Source organism: Musca autumnalis, unplaced genomic scaffold (genome assembly GCF_047663935.1).
Source record: "Musca autumnalis isolate F117 unplaced genomic scaffold, ASM4766393v1 scaffold_4, whole genome shotgun sequence".
Classification (NCBI taxonomy): domain Eukaryota; kingdom Metazoa; phylum Arthropoda; class Insecta; order Diptera; family Muscidae; genus Musca; species Musca autumnalis.
In genome coordinates, this window is record NW_027411977.1 from 143497286 (window position 1) to 143516375 (window position 19090).

Below are 19090 nucleotides of genomic sequence, written 5' to 3' on the forward strand. Positions count from 1 at the left end.
GCCATGCCTGGGAATAAAAACCGGGCATAGATCTTTATTATTAAATAGGATGCCATTTGCTAGTTCTAGATCGTAAGAGGTGAATAGATCTCGCTTCCTGCAGTGAAATGGCTGCATCAATGTAACTGTGGTGATTTGATTGCACTAACATTTGTGGTTCACTGATTATACTCAACTTATAGGGTACTGGGCGGCAAATCCAGTGAAGTGGATCTTTGAATTGATGCCAGCAGAAAAGACCTCTCTCACTCATGGTATGGCTGTCCTGTGCAATGGTGCATCTTGGTTAGAGTTGTCCAAGCGATAATCTTGTAAAACCTCTTGACATCAAGGCCCGTCTGAATTCGCAAATACTCATGCCATAGTAAATATCGTATTTTATAAATAAATCCGAAGGATCAAAAAGTTGCGGTACCAACACACGTTTCCTCCCTTATAGACCTTAATATCAAGACTGGTAAGCTCCTTATGATGACATACTGAAACACATATCTTTTATTTATAAATCCGCTGGGCTGACTGTTGTAATTTCCCAAAGCCTGAGTCGGTTGAAATAAATCTTCATTTAAGACTTCTTGGCAAATACTGCCTCCGTCCCATTAAAACGTAGGAGTTGTTGAAGGACGTTTCCAATTCTGTCCGCACGAAGGTGGATTTAAAGGACCAGACTTGTCCTGGTCTATATGGGTCAAAATGTTTTAACCACTCTAGAGGCCGTATTCTTCGTGATATTGATTGAATTGAACGGCTGTTATTGAATTTGGTTAAGATCAACAAATATTTCGGAGGGTCAGCATAGAATGGAATTTCGAATATTTGTGTACTCCCAGCCTTGAGGTCAACGAGGGAATATATATTTTGATATGATGGAAATGTGCCGTTTCAAAATGTAATACCCTCGTTAGCCTAAAGGTTGGGGACATACACATTTTCCAACCTTTAGGCTAACGAGGGCATTACACTTTGATAGGATGAAAATGTGCCTCTGCAAAATAATAATTTCAGACCCAAAGTATCTTCGGACCAACATTGTTTGGACGAAGTCCGTTTCAGAATATTTTGATTCGATTTTGACATATCCGTCCGACTGTCTTTCTGGCCGAATTTCAGGGAGTCCGCTAATCTTTGCTTCAGAGATCTGCCCAACCCTTCTGATGTTCGGATAGCAGAAAAGATGTTCCGAGACATCATCATTGCTGCAGCCACCTAGAAAATGAGCGTGATGAGCTTCGACGTTCTTCGACTCACTGACCCCAGAGTCAGGAAGCTGACACTGATAGTTAACAAGTCGGTGAGCATAAGCGGAACAAGTGGTTAAATCATCTGAAGAATTGCACCATTGGAGATGGAATAAGTCAACTGAGAGCAACGTTGAAGTTACTCTCGAACGGTGGAGAGAAGAAGATAGGACCTCGTTCAGGTTTGGCGACGTTACGCTGTCTGATCCGAAGAGGAGCGCAAGTTTTTTCAATCGACACCCTTGGAGTGACAGGGCGAAGAGAAGAGTATCACGTCGCATTATATGTCTTTCTGCCGCGAATGTACCACCACAAGGGTGGCCCCTCTACTGAAGTTAGACAAGGATGCCAGCAAAGGTGAAGCGTACAGACCAATTTCGCTTTTCCTGACCGTAACAAAGACCCTTGAGTCCTTCCCAGTGTCAGAAATTGCTATCAAGTTGCTGATCATCAGCATGGGCTCCGTAAGCAGCACATCACGACAACAGTGCTGCACGTCATCTCCACACATATAGTCTAGGGCTCAACCAGAGCATACTGTGTGAACAGTGATGGTGACGATTGACTTATCAAAACCCTTTAATACTGTCAAACACACTATACTGCACCTTTTCAACTGCCCTGTTTACATCCCATCGAAACAGTTACATTCCTCAAACTGAAGACATACTCAGAATCAGATTAAGCTGAAAAATGATATTACAAACATAAAATAAAAACTCTGTTATAAAAACAAGGACAAGAGTTCGTTTTTGTTTAAGTGCAGTTTAAAGGCTATTTGAGGACCGTTTTGAAATTTTTACCGAAGGTAATCCTTTTTACAGCGATATAATGTTTTTCGTGCGCAAATCCATGCTTCTTCACATAATAATCCAAATACTGTAAAAAAATGCTACGGTCATCAACAAAAATGGCTAGTGGGCGCGATAGAATGACACACATTGGTTCAAAATTTGCGTATCGTAATATTTCTCTCAAACTTGAATCACGTCCAAAACTAAACTACGTCGGACAACTTCTTGCTATAACTCCTTCACAAAAGTTTAAGATTTTTGCATAAGTGCACCTTATCTTTGGTCCTGATAGGGCTTTTTGTCTCGACGCGTCTCATTTATCCCGAATGCCTTGTAGACTGGCATTCGGGATAAATTCAGTTGCTTAATTTCACCTGAAATTACATCTCTTCTAATAGCTTCACGGACTGCCAATCGATGTGGACCAAACTTTTCACCTCGGAATATTTTGTCTAAACTTTGATTAAGTTCAAAGATATGTCATACCTTTCCACTCCTTTCAGTACCTCCCACACAAAATTTCACGTACTTTGAAAGTTTAGACCACATTTTTCTTCCGAATTAAACTGACAATGATTTCTCTATGAACCTGAAGTACATATACCAAATATTGCTGACATATCGTCATGCTTAAGTGTTCCATAGGCCATTTTTACTTTTTGAGATATAGGTGGTTTCCAGGGTTTTCGCGTATGCTCTTTCAGAATTTTAGGTCGGCACTTTCCTATCTGTTCTAGTTTCCGATACATCTACGTTTCGACGAGGAAGCATAAGTTTTTTCCAGGTATAAAATTAATATTTTAATAACCTACAAATTTAAAAACACATTTAAAAAAATTAGAATTTTAATTCTCGATTCAGCATTTTTGAATTTATTGAGACAAAGATGCGAAATTTTTTGTCAATTTGTTCCATGTGTTTGTTTTACATTTGGGTCATAAGTGTGGATATGGAAAAAACGACAAAAATTCTATTTTTAACAAATCTTCTATAACCTTTATGTTCCAACAGATATTCCCCCAAACTTTTACAAAGATATTCAACATAATATTATTAATAGTCAAAGTGAAAAATATAAATATTTTCTTAAATCATCTACATGCAGTTGTGACGCAAACATTAAAATGCGATTATCTCAAAAAGGGAAAATGGCGTATGGAACTCTTAAGTATGACACCGACGATATGTAGGTCAATGTTTTGCTATAGCTCCATATAACCGTATCTACTGATTTCATATATATTCTGAAGGTTTGAGCTTTTCGAGTTTTCTATGACCCAGAAATTCCCTTAGCAAAAAGCACAGGGCCCCTTGGGTCACGCCCTGCAAACGTCCCTGACACAGTGTATCCATGTATGCATGTAGATTAATATTTTGGGGGTATATTTAATTTTTTGTTTTTATTTTGCCATTCACACTTGCACACATACATATCGATATTATGGCATCATAGCCATATTAGCACCGCTAGACAGTTGTGTCATTTGAATCATTTTGTTTGAAAGATTCTTTAAAAATAACCTCAAATCGCTACACATGTTCTTAAATTAAAATACTCGGGTTGGCGTTGTGTACGTCATTGATCGGCTGACAAAAAAAGTTGAACTACAGCCAATAGCGAGGAAAAACATCCGATATTGCCGCACCACTGCGACAGCTACCGGTGCAAACACAAATCAAATAAAACGACCATAAAGACTTGTCGCCATCGTTCGTTGTTGCTAAAAATTTCCCACTGTTCGTTTGTTCATTCGGTCTCATAAAAATATATAAATTTTGTATAATTTGCAAAGTGTCATTTTCCACGACTCGCCACATAACTTACCGAATCATTATATTGTAGAAAATCTGGCAATATATTTATTGTTGAATTTTTTGTTTGTATTTTTTTTTCATCAATGTAGCTAGACAAATGCTATTGCAGGCGATTTTCCAAATATAAATGGCCACAAGTGGCCAAGGTCGAATGTGCAATACGAAATGTGTCTATGTAACCGGTAATTTGTGGTGGTTACCTTATGAGAAATACTTGATTTCAACTGGATTTTCAAGTGTAATCGTTTTAGTCAATTCGATGAATGTGTGTTCGTTCTTATTAACTTTGAATTGATTTGCGGTTTTACATTGTATTTCATTGGTAGACGTCACAAGTTTGGTGTGGTGTGTGGGAGAAAGGAAATCACCACATTATTTTCCTCTGTGCAATTTGAGTAATTTTGTATTGAAATCATTCGAATATCACGGTGCGCCTTAACTAATTTTAAATGGAAGGTGCTTACACCTGGGAAGTTTTTGCAGATTCTGAAACTACAATGCTCATAGATGAGATATATCAACAAACGAAAAAAATCGCCGGAGGGATTTTCAAATAAATCGCGATTTAAGTTCACATTTTTAGGGGTTCTTTAGGTTTCCACGATTTTGCTTGGAAACCGCTAGTTCTATGTAAATGGTTCTAAAGAAAATGTTGTAGCTGTGAAAATTCTCCATATGATTGGTCTTTATGATATTTTCGTAGGTTTTACCATTTTTGAGATATAGAAGTTCAAATTGAGACAATGCACTGACTGTATCGCCTCCTTATAAAACAATGTCATTACTGCAATTTCCCAAATTAAACTTATATATCTTGAAAATGGTACAACCTAGGAAAAATCAAATCATCTAATCTTGTAGAGAATTTTCAAAGCTTCAATATTTTCTTTAGTCCCATTTTGATATGACTTGCGGTTTCCAAGCAAATTCTTGAAGACTTAAGATAAAAACCTAAAAATTTGAACTGAACCTCTATATCTCAAAAATGGTAAAACCTACGAAAAAAGCCTAAAGGTCAGTCCTGTAGAGAATTTTCACAGCAACAACATTTTCTTTAGATTCATTTCGATACGACTTGCGGTTTCCAAGCAAAATCGTGAAAACCTAAAAAAAACCTAAAATTGTAAATTTTGATCGCGATTTTTTTTTTCTTATCTATGAACATTGCTGTTTCAGAATCCGCGAAATCTTCATATGTGTAAGCGGTTTTCATTAAAAGTTAGTTAAGGCGCACTGAGCATGATATTGTTTTATAAGGAGGTGATACAGTCATTGCATTGTCTCAATTTGAACTTCTATATCTCAAACACGGTAAAACCTACGAAAATATCATAAAGGCCAATCTTGTGGAGAATTTTCACAGCTACAACATTTTCTTTAGAACCATATACATAGAACTCGCGGTTTCCAAGCAAAATCGTGGAAACCTAAAGAACCCCTAAAAATGTGAACTTAAATCGCGATTTATTTGAAAATCCCTCCGGCGATTTTTTTCGTTTATTGATATTTCTCATCTATGAGCATTGTAGTTTCAGATTCTACAAAAACTTATTAGGTGTAAGCACCTTCCATTTAAATTGTGTTAAGGCACACCGTGATATATTAATATATAATTTCCCAATATTACAATCGAAAAGAAAGCTTTAAAATCAGAATTCGAATTTATTTTAAACATCGGGAATAACATTAAATACATTATTCGAAAAATAAGCTGCAGGTTTCGGTCTGCACTTTATTGAAAAAGTTCTAGTTTAAAATTAAAACTTTACAGTAATTCATTTGCATTTTTCTATTTGCTTATTAAGAACCTAATTTGAGTATTACGCTGAGCTTTAAAACACTGCAATCAGACACCAAGGCATTTTAAAAACATTCAAATCAATTTTTGTTCATGGAATTGCTTATTAAAATACCTCTGGGAGGGTATTAGGCTGACTTTCGTACCCTAGGGAAGAGAAAGGGAAATATGGTTGTGCAAATTTAATATATAAGGTGGGCAATACTTCTTTACTTGTCATTCATTTGATTTTTATACTACACCACAACAAGTATTTTTTAGTTGAACGACTGAAATTTCTAGCATATTACAACATATTCTAAATGCAATATGTCGGGCTAAACCCTATTTTCCAATCAAATATAAAAAATTTATAAAATAATTTTAGTATGCTACGTCTTCCGCTAAGGTGCCCATATTTCAAACGACATATTGTGACGACGGAAATAATTGTTTTTATCACTGAGCTATAGAGCAAGTTGTACAATATTCAAATTAAACTGAAATTCCAAAAGATATTTCCAAAACATGTTTCCCCAAATGGGTGACGTAGGGATACCAACCAAGCAACGGTACAGAACGGTTTTAACATGGCTATCCCCTGGACTTATCTTGGTCCCTCTATTATCGCTGGCGGAAACTGACCGATGTCGCCAGAGGAACTGCCCTGAACACCCATTAGAGGTAGTAAGCTAACATGTGCCGCGTTCACCCATAAAATTGGGTTGGTCGTTGGGCTAGTAACCCGTCCCTCCGAAAATCAACTTGCTATGAAAAAAGATATTCCATCAGCCTGTGTGAATTGAAACATTCATCTTTGAAAATTTTGGACCAAATTAGCTGTTCCAGAAGGAAGTATGGGCTTGCTTTAAAAAAAAACTTGTACCTCGTAAGTGGTGCAGCGAATACAAGTTGTTACAACAAAAATCAAAGCGATTCGAGAGCAGCCCTTAAACTGCACTTTTCCTAAATTTTGTGTGGGAGGTACCCAAAGGAGTGGACCGATATGTCCCATCTTCGAACTTAAACTAAGCTTGAACAAAACATTAAGAAGCCCAAATTTTGCACCCAATCGGTTGATCAGTTCAAAAGTATCGTGCGAAAATTTTGAATCGAATCGCTTCATCTGTTCGAGAGTTATCGTGCGCTGCAGCCAGACAGACAGACGGATGGACATTGGTAATTCGACCCAATTTGTCTGAAGAGGATTTCGTCCAAACATACTTGGGGATCTAAAATCATTATATCAATTAGGCATATTTTGACCGAATGAAAGTGTATATATCCTCGTTAGTATAAATGCTGAGGATGTAAAAACAAAAGTTGGGCGTCGGGTTAGTAACCCACCCCTATACAATAGCAAGCAATTATGGCAAACAAAGCAAAAGAAAAATAAAACACTTCTGAGCTGAATGTCCGAACTCTTTACAGAGTGGTTTCAGTTTACGCACTGATGAATGTACTTGGTAAGAACAAAGTTCGTCTTACATCGTCTGGCGATGGATTCGGGCAGACGAACTGATCACAAACAATTACGCACTGTATTATAACTGCCCTGAAACGAAATACGACGTAAGTGTTGGGATTTATGGAAAGTCGAACCTAAGACTTTCACTCATATACACTCGTTAGCATAAATGCTGAGGGTATAAAGAAAAATAAACCCCCCATAAAGTGACGACCCCCGCAAACGTGTTAAGGACCATGATCTTTGAATCAACATCTGGAATTTCTGGATTCTTTATAGAGAAGGCGCAACTTACGAATTGGAAGATGTACATGCATAGTGCAAGGCCAACATTACTACCATATCGAAAATCTTTCACAAATACGAAAATCGGGAGGTACCGTTCTATAGGGGTTATATGAAGGCATGGACCTATACCGACAAATTTAGAGGGGAAAGTTGAATACCCCCAACGAATAATAAATACCAAATTTCAGCCATTTCAAAGGAATATTGAGGCCACAACCTTCAAAATACCAAAAATTGGGAGGTACCGTTCTATGGGGGCTATATGAAGGCGTGGACCTATATCAACAAAATTCTGGGGAAAAGTTTAATACCCCCAACGAAGACTAAGTACCAAATGTCAGCCATTTCGGTGTGATAATGAAGCTGAAACCTTCAAAATACCGAAAGTCGGGTGGCACCGTTCTATGGGGCTACATATACCAAAACGTGGACCGATATAGCCCAGTTTCAATACCAAACATACTAGGAGTAATAGAAACTTCTATACCATATTACAAAGCTCTATCTTAAAAGCTGCGGATGGTTATATCGATTTAGATTTTTTTTTTAGATTTTTTTTTTAGAATTTTACCCTGATATATATATACTTTATAGGGTCTCCGATGAATATTTTGATGTGTTACAAACGGAATGACAAATTTAATTATACCCTCCACATTATGGTGGACCATTGCTAGAGGCGTATAAATACGGGCAGCATGGGGTACAAGGTCTCAAGGACCAACGCATAAAATTTGAAGCTTTGTGAGTAAAATATACAAAAAATGTATAAAACCCTACCTCCCCCTGGATACGTCTGTGAAGGCCTCTCTGGAGTAAACAAGTGGAAGACTAGATCGAAAGACGCGGTATTCCAAAATGGAAATATAAAGCAACAAATAGAGGGGAATGGAAATATTTCCTTAGTTCGGCTTATAGGACAAATATTCTGTAGAGGGTCAATTAAGTATGTAAGTTTCTCCAGAAATTTGCAAAAATTACGTAATTTCCATAATGGAATTGTCCACGCCCACGTCTTACAATAGTTTTACCCATTTTTTGGTTTCCTTAGTTTCAATATGAATGCTATCGCATAACAAAAAGATACAACGATTGCTTTGGCTAGGTCATGTCATAAGAATAAGGGATAATGAGCCCCCTAAAAGGTGCGGACCGCGTGGCGGTGCACTCAGAACTGGAAGGCTAAGGCTTCGATGGAGTGAGTAAACAAGTCGAAGGAGAGATCGAAGGAAAAGTAAAGCAACAAATAGAGAGAAATTGAAATATTTTGTTAGTTTAGCTTATACGAAAATGTTTTGCAGAGGATATAAGATATGATATAAGCATGTAAGGAATCGCAGCACGAGGCCGTCCCGACTATAATCTATGCGTTTAAATAAACTTGCCCGTGCACGAGCTGTACAAAAATTACTCCACTTGACTCCGACTTTTTACCCTATTCAGTCTGTTAACAGAATTTCCTACTTTAAGTTCAATAATAACTAACAAAAAACAATAGTCACAATACCAGTAGGCGTTTTAATGGAGTTTATACTAATTTACATAATTTCTATCATATAACAATTTTATGCGAATATATTTCTTGTTCGAAATTATTCTGCTATCCCACGAATAATTTTTAGTGTTGTCACAAAAACAACATATCTTTCAATTTTATTGAAGAAAACAAAAATCATTGCTAATGTTGTTGTTATTTCTGTTGGTTTCGATAATAATGATCAACAAATACGTTATGTCGTTCCGCTCAGCGACACGTCTCATTTGATTGTTTGCTGCGCCCGATATATGCGTGTGGGCCTAAGACGAGCGAGCGAGAGTGACAAATCATGGCATGCTTAGTTGGAGAAAAATTAGGCTATTAATTCATATATCTGTTAGCTGTTATTCTTAAATGTGTCCGACGATTTTTAATGGTGGGTGACATTTATGGCCAGATGCTAACTGCGAGTCACTCAATCTCTGCCTCTGTCTATGCTTAAAATAGCAGCAACGCAGCAAACGTGCAGTAAGTAGAGTGAGTGTGTGTGCGTTTTTTTTTTTTTGCTTGCTAACAATGCGAAGTGGTTTCTCGACAATGTAGATTTCTATGAATAGAATGTTTAAGAAACACTTTTAACAACTAATTTTGCGTTATAGACGAGGCGTACATTGGTAATAAAATTTATAATTTTATGCGAAGAACCATTTTGGGAAAGAACACACGACAACATCTTGAGAATATGCTGTTCGCCTTCAATTATGACCGAATTTGGCGAATCGAAATAAATATGGAGTTGATGAAATGTTTGTTGAAAGTTTGCTTTAGTTCAAAAATAAATAAATACAATTTGAAAAAAATGATCATTAGCACCACATACATACATATGTATGTATAACACACACCACATTTTTGTAAAATATTAAACAATAAAAACAATTTTCTGTAATAATTTAAAAGGCACTCCTTTCTTATTGAAAATTTAATTGGAAGATAATTGACAAACAACTTAAAAGATCACCTGTAACAGATTTCAGGCAAAACACAGCAACTTCTTGGCCATTATTAGCCAATATACTTATGTTTATACACAACATAATTAATTTAGTATGGAAATTGTTGTTGTTTTTTACAGTCTATTGCGGCCTGTGCGACTCATCTTAAACCTTCATTAGACACATTTAGATGGATAGATGATGTACAGTTAACTCAATTAACTTTAACAAAGAGTATAAAATATGACCGAACAGTAGTAGTGTGGCATTCTACTACCAAGAAGCCTTTACCCAACAACACAAAATTCTGCAACAATACTTTTATTGAGGTAGGTACTTTCATGGATGCGGCGTGAATAGAGCTTAACTACTGAACGGCACTTCATTATATGCCGGCAAAATATTCTTTATGTTTGTGTACCCCAAACGATTTTCATGTAATGGCCCAGAATTCAGTGAAGCTTACCCGGGCACAACGTGAAGCATTATTGTTTGTGCTTCCTCAAACACCAGCCGCAGCACTTGGAAATGAGTAGCGGCGTTTACATTCAACTGAGCGTAAACAATTGCCACATGCCCGAAACGGCAATAACAGTGAACGCCGGTATTCCGTCGATGTCTAACATCAAATCGTCTTAAAATTAACAACAATAACTAAAAAATAGTTCAAGTGTTAGACGCAAGCTAAACAACACCGATACCATTACCCCCGAACGATAATATAAGGTTTTCAAACTCTAATTACCGACAAAGAGCTGAACACAAACATCAGCACCTACCTACAGATGTACAGTGGTTTGTAATGAATGTAAAAGAATAACGAGTAAAAAAGATTAAAGTTCGGCCGATCTTTCTTACATTGATGCAAAGATCGGATTATTAGGAATTTTTGGGAGTTGATGTCCGTACCACAGAGGAAGAAGCCGGAGTGGGCAGCAGTCGGAGTGGGCAAAAAAGTTTTATTCTTTTGCGAATATTTCAGCTTCTAGTAGGGATATTTCAACGGCAATTTGGAATTCCGTGTTTTCGATCTAGTCCTCCACTTGCTTTCTCCATCGAAACCTTGGCCTTCTAGTTCAGAAGTCGGAGTGGGCAAAAAAGATTTATTTTTTTGCGAATATTTCAGCTTCTAGTAGGGATATTTCAACGGCAATTTGGAATACCGCGTTTTCGATCTAGTCCTCCACTTGCTTGCTCCATCGAAACCTTGGCCTTCTAGTTCTTCGTGTACCGCCATGTGGCCCATATTTATACATCTTTTTAGCGCGTTCATCATCTTTCATTCTTATGACATAGCCTAGCCATCGCAACCGTTATATCTCAATACGTTTCACTTTACTGGTGTTGTTGTATAGCCGATGCAGCTCATGATTCATTCGACGTCGATATTCCCGGTCAACGCAGATATTTCGAAGAATTTTTCTCTTAAACACACCAAGAACTGCCTTATCTACTTGCGCAAGTACTCGGGCTTCGGATATACATATTATATATATTATATTAGCACTGATAGTATCAGTGTTTTGTAAAAAGTTATTTTTGTTTCAAGAGATGTGGCTTTGTTTTTAAAGTGCTTACTTAAGCCAACGTAATATCTTTTGGCCAATACAATTATCCTTTATTTCACAACTGATGTTGTTTGTTGTGTTTATGGCGGTGCCGAGGTAGACTTAGTCTTTAACTGCCTCAAATTTACAGGAAGCAACAGCCACCGTTACACAGTGGGAAAAAATACAGATATAGCGTGCAGAAAATAAAAGTCGATGTTTTATTGTATGTTTATTTATAATTTAGATAAGAATATCTTTAAATTGACTATTTTACTTCATTTATTAATATTTTGGACAAATTTGTATTTTTATATAGTTTTTATACTTTTACTGGTATAGCTCCGATATAACAGTACCTCCCGATTTTCGAAATGGCTAAAGTTTGGTATGTAGTCTTAGTTGGGGGTAGAAAGGTACCGCCCGATTTGGATAATGTTGAAGGTTTTGGCCACATTATCCAACATTAGATCATATTTTAAAAGCTAAGATTTGGGATTAAGTCTTCGTTGAGAGTACAAAACATTCCGACTGAGAATTATCGGTATAGGTTCACGTTTTGATATAGCCCCCATAGAACGATATCGCCCGATTTTCGGTATTTTTAAAGTTTCAGCCACACCATTCAACCGAAACGGCTGAAATCTGGTTTTAATATACATAATTTGTTGTGCAGTGTATAATAAGAGTTCAAAATCACCCCATCGTGTTCTGTTTAGCAATAAAAACTTGTATTTATCAGTTTGTTTGGAGACGCTTTACTACTTTCACTTTCGTACTTCCCCCCATTTCCTAGGAAAGGTAGGACCGACGTTTTCAATTTATATTTTCTTATCTGCTATGCTGTGATCAATTCCAAGTGATATATAAGATTTTATATCAAAATTTTTTCCAGAATTTTATTTGAACTAAACTTTAAAAAGCATTCTGCGCTAAATTGGCATATTTACTTGAAAATGGGAAAAAGTCAAAAATCGCAAAAAGTCGCAGGAAGTAATTTGAGAGGTTATTCTAGACAATATATATAAAAATTAAAAAAAATATCCGATACGATCTGATCCGATTTTTTACTTTACCCCTATTTTAATTGCAGAAATGGAATAAATTGGACGTTACATATAATTAAACAGTAACATCTAAATTAACATAACTCATGGCTTATAAACCTGTTTAATTTAGTTAAATACCTGTTCGATAAACCAAAAATACCAAAAATTCGACAATAATATGTTCACAGACAGTACACTCCTATCACAAATTTACAACTAAAAAACATCATCGTGAACACTGTAACAAATATCTACGTTAAATGAGTCGTTATTCCGTTCCGACTAATCAATTCCAATAATTGTATATACCGTTAAGTACAGTCAACCTTCTAGTTTTATACTGTACTATAGTTGAATAGCTTCTTTGAATACCATTTTTCGATTTTCTGCACGCTATATCGGTATTTTTTCAAACTGTGCGTTAGTCCGAGTTTTATGGACGCATTTCGCGTCGATACCATCAACCTTCTTAAAAGTATCTGTTACTTCTTTTACTGGTTGACCCATGATGTCAATATCGTCAGCATAAGAAGCTAACACGTGACATCGCGCATTTCGTGCAGATTGGTGAATAGATTGCACAAAAGGCTATCTCCTAACCTGAAACTTCTTTTGGTAGTGAACTGTTTGGAGAGATTTTTTTCTATTTTAACTGGGGACCGTGTATCTCTTAATGTCATCTTAAACAAGTGAGCCAAGGCTATAGTCGGGTCGGGGCCGACTATGTGATACCCTACACCACTACCCCTGTGCATAAGCTTTTGAATGTTAAAATTCAAAATATTAAAATTGGGATAGCTTAGCGCCTTTGCTCTGAATGTCTTCATTAATACAGGTCAGTTGTGTTGAAACGCACTTAAGTGCATCGTCAGTACAACTAAAACAAAAAAATGGAAAAGTGGGATGTACGCCAACCATCAATAGGCTTCTTTCTCTGACACAAAAAATTTCGTGACGATCCAATCAAAATTTCGACGTGTAGCGTGATTTTAAAAAAATTAAAAAATGGGATGTATTAACGACTATTGCGATATCTCCTTTATTTGGCTACCTACCCCAACCTACCTTGCATCATTGTAAAGATGGGATATTCTACTTTCATAGTCAGACTTTGTTTTTGGAAGGTCCCTAACCAAAGATGTGATATTCGTCATTATTATTAAAATCGCAAAAGTGAAAAGTTGTGTTCATTAGCGGCTATTGCGATATTTTCGTTGTTTGACCAACTACGTTGCAAAGGTGATATTTTCCCCACATAGTGGTGTAGGATATAAAAACCCAATGAGCTATGCGAGAATACTAAATTCAGACATTAAACGTAAAGGCTGTCGAAGGCTGCTTTATAATCGACATGGAGATGGTAAGTGTCGATCTGCATCTCTTGGGTCTTCTCCACGATTTGCCGCTAGGTAAAAAAGTATTTGTCAATGGTAGATGTGCCTGGTCTAAAGCTGCATTGGTATGGCCCAATTATTTCGTTGGCCATAGGCTATAGTCGTTCAGTGGGAGCAGGAGCGCAAATAAAGCTGATGTTGAAGGATTTTGGTTTTATCCGTATTGCAGCAAGTCTTTCATTTACTGTGATGAAGCTGGAGTCCAGATGTTTTAAACTCCGACTAACTACAAGTGAAATAAAAATAATGAAAGTAGGCCGTTTGACGTTTATATCAATACCAATGCGCTGGTGTTGATAGACAACTATCAGAGTTATGAGAGAAACGCTAAGCTCGACCAATTTTAATATTTTGAAACTTTGACAAATATCTCTGATTCTATTTGATGCATTAAAACATGTAACATGCTAATCAAGAAGACCAGAGCTTTAAATCAGTGCCAATTAAATTGTTAACTGTGGTCAAATATAAAGCATATTGGCAAAAATTTGAAAAATTGAGTTTTCCATGATGAATGATACATAGATAAAGAAAAAAATCGTCAATCGAAATCTGTGTTTGTAATTAGCCTTGATCATTGCGCGCAAGAGATATAACCGTTTTAATTCGAATGAAGCCTTAAAGGCTTATGTAGTGGATATATTAAAAATCATACTTTAGAAACTTCAATCTCTGAAGTGTATTCTTTAACTTCTTCTTAGAGCATTAAACTGTACATTGTGTTGAAAAGCCACTAATTGGGAATTAATATAAAAAACGCATTTCCTTCCAAGCTTTTTCCTATTTTTTTACATTAATACGGCTTAAATAATCATTTTAAAAAATCCCTCGGTGAATCGTCCTAAAACAGTTGATTTTACAGAAATGCGTTCAAAACCTATAACATACGTAACATACAATTGTTCGCAAGTTACAATACCCCATACCCATCAAAATGTGTCAAACTATACCAATATTCCATTTTTTTAGTTGCCTTTTTATTGAAAATATTTTTGATACAAACTTAGTAGGTCTTCCTAATATAAATGTTAATGCGTGAAAAGCTTACACACAAGTGTAGTGGTGTAGAGTACCGTATATGTAGTCGGTCCCGTCCCTACTATGGCCTTTCGTGGCCTCTGTTAACAAAAACAAAATCATTTATTATATTTATTAGTTATAAATTGCATTTTCAATCTTAAGATTAATTAGTGGTGGAAAGTGTTTGGATTTTGCAGGATTATTATTGCAGTTCAATTATTAATTTGATCCACTGTAAATTCGCACATACATCTATCTACTAGAAGACTGCAGCTTACAGTGCCATATTTACAGATAGATACTGGATGATTTTCCTCTAATTCTGACGTTTAACATGAGCCATCGCTAGCCACCACAAATCGTACGTATCATTAACAAGAGCAATGTGATAATCAGGTGCCAAGACTCAAGCAAATGTTCAGTTTCGTTTACGGTTAGTGAACAGAAAAAAAACGATAGATGGATGGGAGGACGTACAGCATGAAGCATTGGGCCAGCCGCAGACCTGTTTACACGTGCACTTGGCCATATCAGGCAATCAGGTGAACAGAAAGCCAGCCACATATTCAGCAATCAAGCAGCCAAGTTCAATGTGCGACGGACGATACATGGATAATTCGTCGTTTTAGCGGTGTATTTATTTTCTGCTGTTCTCTTTAAATGTTGACTTGCGAAATGCTACAGCGAAGAACAGCAACAACGGAAACCAATCATCCAAATATGACCTAGTCATTCTAAAGACAATTTAAATATTCATTCATTCAATCCCCCACATTTGTCAAATGACTAATAAATTGGTTTGTCCCCCTTCGAAGAGTGGTGACACACAAATTTGCCAAGAAATTGTTAAGAAATATTAACGTTTGTTTTTTTCTTTCGCTGTTGACTGGCTGAATGGAATGTCAACGATTTTAACAAGAGGGAAAGTAAATTACAAGCTGTTTTGTTGTTCGAATCAAAACCAATTTGAACAAAAAAAGTAAAATTATAGCATGTTAAGGAGAACATTTATTGATTAATTTCGAAGGTAAAAAAATTAATTATTTACGATTTTTTAAAAGTTACATACATGCATGTGATGCAAATATAGAAAAGTGTAAAGTACCTGTCACAAAAACATTGAAAATGGATATATTACATCAAGAAAGTGCTGATTGGAGTTTAATAAATTGTACGTTTGTTTCAATCTTAAAGTTTATAAGCGTCTTCCCTATCTTGGCAAAGGCGCAAGCACTTGAAGAATACGTTATCTGCTTAGAGCTTTAGTATGCCTACTAGAGCTGGCACACTATCGATAGTCAGACTATCGCTTTGATCACTGTCGTAAAGTTTTGTTTATATCAGAGTGAGAAACAATTATGTTTTAAATAATTCTTGACATATTTGCCAAATAACTTGTTTTGAAAGCCGACGAAACATTTGTTTTAAGACAGCAATAAAAACGATAAACATTACTCGTACCTAATCAATCGGATATCGGATTTATCACCTTTAAATCTAACAAGGGTATATACACTTTGATAAATTCGAAATGTACCTGATTTGTTCCAAACTTTACAACTAGTATTATTTAGCCAAAACTTACAGTGCATGGCATAATTATTTTGACAAGTTTGAAAAAATGGTGTGTTTGGTTTTTTACAGGGTTAGTCTTCTACAAAAATAAAAAAAAAATTCTGGCTAATCCTTTACTAGAGAACTTAAAATTAGTAATAAATTTTATCTATTCAAATATACGCTTGCACTTTTGTAATGAAAATAAAATTTTACTGCGTGGCATAAGTATTTTGACAAAACTGTCCTATTGATTTTTGACCTCAACAATTAAAAAATGTCTTTTTTATATTTTTGATTATTATCAGCTACGGTAAAATTAATATATTTCACACACATCTGTACTATTATGGTCCCATTTGCGGATCGATATTTCAAGGATATAGGGATATTCAAGAGATTTATCATTAAACAATATTTTCTATGGTATTCTCCCATTATCTTGGAATATTTTGCGAATTTCGATTTTTTTATGAGAATAAGAACATATTTTCTCTTACAAATGTGATATTTGAAGGAAATAACTTTATTTTTGAACCCAAAATACGCTCCAAACGTGCTCCACAAGATTCAGCCTTACCATAGTAGCAGTGTTCTGCAAATAAATACATAACATTTCGATCAGTTTACTACCATGTTGTTATGAAAGATCGTTCAAAGTGCCAAAATATTCATTATGGTCCACATAATTAACGATAAAAAGGTGCATGGAGCATTTAGGAATGGAAATAGCATCAGAAGGACATTTATTTCACAAAGATACCCAACCTTTTGGCGGATTTTATACCTTCAGCCTTTAGGCTAGAAAGGGTTTATACCCTTTGATACGACCAACAAGTAAAAAAGTATCAGTCGGCTTTGCCGACAGAGATATACCCTCAGCCTATGTGAACTTTCATCTACGGTCAGATCGAATGTATTTATGGTCTTCTCATTATTTTGTAACCTTTTTTGGACATTTGAACTTGCCGCCGAAAATATGGATTATGGAAGGGCATCTTATTTTGGGAGTCATATTTTTTCGATAGATATCGTGCCCACTAGTCAACTCAGTGGGTCGTCGCATAACTTATGGACCAGTATGCCAGGAAGAATGGACTTGTCCACGGAAAACATAATACCGCCGTATGCAGGACAACAACGAACAGCATCGGTATACATTTCCAAAGGATCTTCGAACAGACCTTAAACGGCTCTTAGACACAAATGTTGAACCTATGGTACCTCCATTTTAGAAGTTAAACAAAATTTGGACAAAATATTAGGAGTTCCAAAGTTTGTTGAAGAGATATCGTGCATACCATTTAAGTGATGTTTTTTCAAGAAGTATGGACTTGCCCCTGAAAAAAACTTTTACCGTCGTAATTGAGGCAGCGAATGCAAGTTGCTTAAAAAAATCAAAGTGATTCGAGAGCAGGTCTTAAAGTGAACTTATCCGTAATTTTGTGTGATAGGTACCCGAAGGAGTGGACAAACATAGTCCATATTCGAACCTGCTCTATATCTGGTAGATATAATAGGATGTGTAAAGTATGGACCAAATCGGTCATTCCCTTCAAGGGTTATCGTGCGAACAATTTTTCCGAACATTTTTGAACTTTTGTGGGGGAGGTACCTGAAGGAGTGCACCGATATTGCTTATGTTCGAACTTAAACTATGTTTGAACAAAATATTACTTAGTGAATACAAGTTGCTACAACAAAAATCAAAGAAAATCGAGTACAGCTCCTAAACAGTCCATACTAGAACCTCATCTAAGTCTGGTAGAAATTTCACAGCGTTTTCCATATTTTATTATTTATTCGTTACAAAATAAATAGATAACTGCAGCGATATCAAATCATTAGCTAAATTTATCACCGAAACTGTCATTTTAAATTTCGTTACAACTGTTGACACCAACATTCCCTATTTTAATTTAAAATCTATGACTGTAAAGTATATTTTTACTTAAATGTTAATAATTTAGCTAAAGCCATTAATTTTGGTACCAAAAGGTACGATTAAGCACAAAAAAAAAACTATTATGGTGATCCATAGTTTCTAGTGTATCGCAGTAGAGCTAATAAAAGTGTAATAAAGTAAAACACACATTTGCTTCAAGTTCTGTTATTATTATGATTCATTCTGCTTAACAAAGTGTGTTCGATTTCATTTTTGCACATATTACATACATATGATAAATAGTAACATGATCAAACATGAATGAATTGGTGGAGTTCTTCTTATGAATATTATAAATATAACAGCTTCTTAAATGTCTGCTGATGTTCATCAAAAAAAAAACAACGAGTAGAAAACAAAGCAACACGAAAATAATAAAACGCGTAAAATCTCCCTCCGTACAACAAACAATGAATCTTTCAATTCATTCATAAAAACACCACACACACATTAAATCGACGATAACAAAAAATACTGTGTGTTGAAGAATACTTAATGAATACAGCAGCAGCATTGGAGCGACCCCATCATTTCCATCAAACTTGGAGAAATACGAAACTCTAAGCCAAAAACAAAAAGCACTCCGCAATCACCAAACGAACGTAAACATGAACAATGTAAACAAACCGCGAACGCTACACAACTTGCTGCGATTTGTAATGGAATCTCTTGAAGAATTCCCTTAGAGTACAAAGTATTATTGCATAGTAGGATGCCCGACAATAATGT

At 35.9% G+C, this 19090-nt stretch overlaps 1 protein-coding gene across 8 annotated transcripts in view; it reads right to left on the reverse strand.

Moving 5' to 3' along the window:
• The window catches only part of LOC141401731 (protein rhomboid-like), a 181267-nt gene that overhangs the window by 135516 nt on the left and 26661 nt on the right, over positions 1-19090 (reverse strand). Inside the window, exon 1 of one of the 8 annotated variants that reach the window (XM_073982130.1) lies at positions 3858-4147. The exons of the other annotated variants lie outside the window; for them this stretch is intronic. The gene's annotated coding sequence lies outside the window, so the exon portion shown is untranslated. Of the gene's footprint in view, positions 1-3857; positions 4148-19090 lie in introns of those variants that run through there. 8 annotated transcript variants of the gene reach the window in all.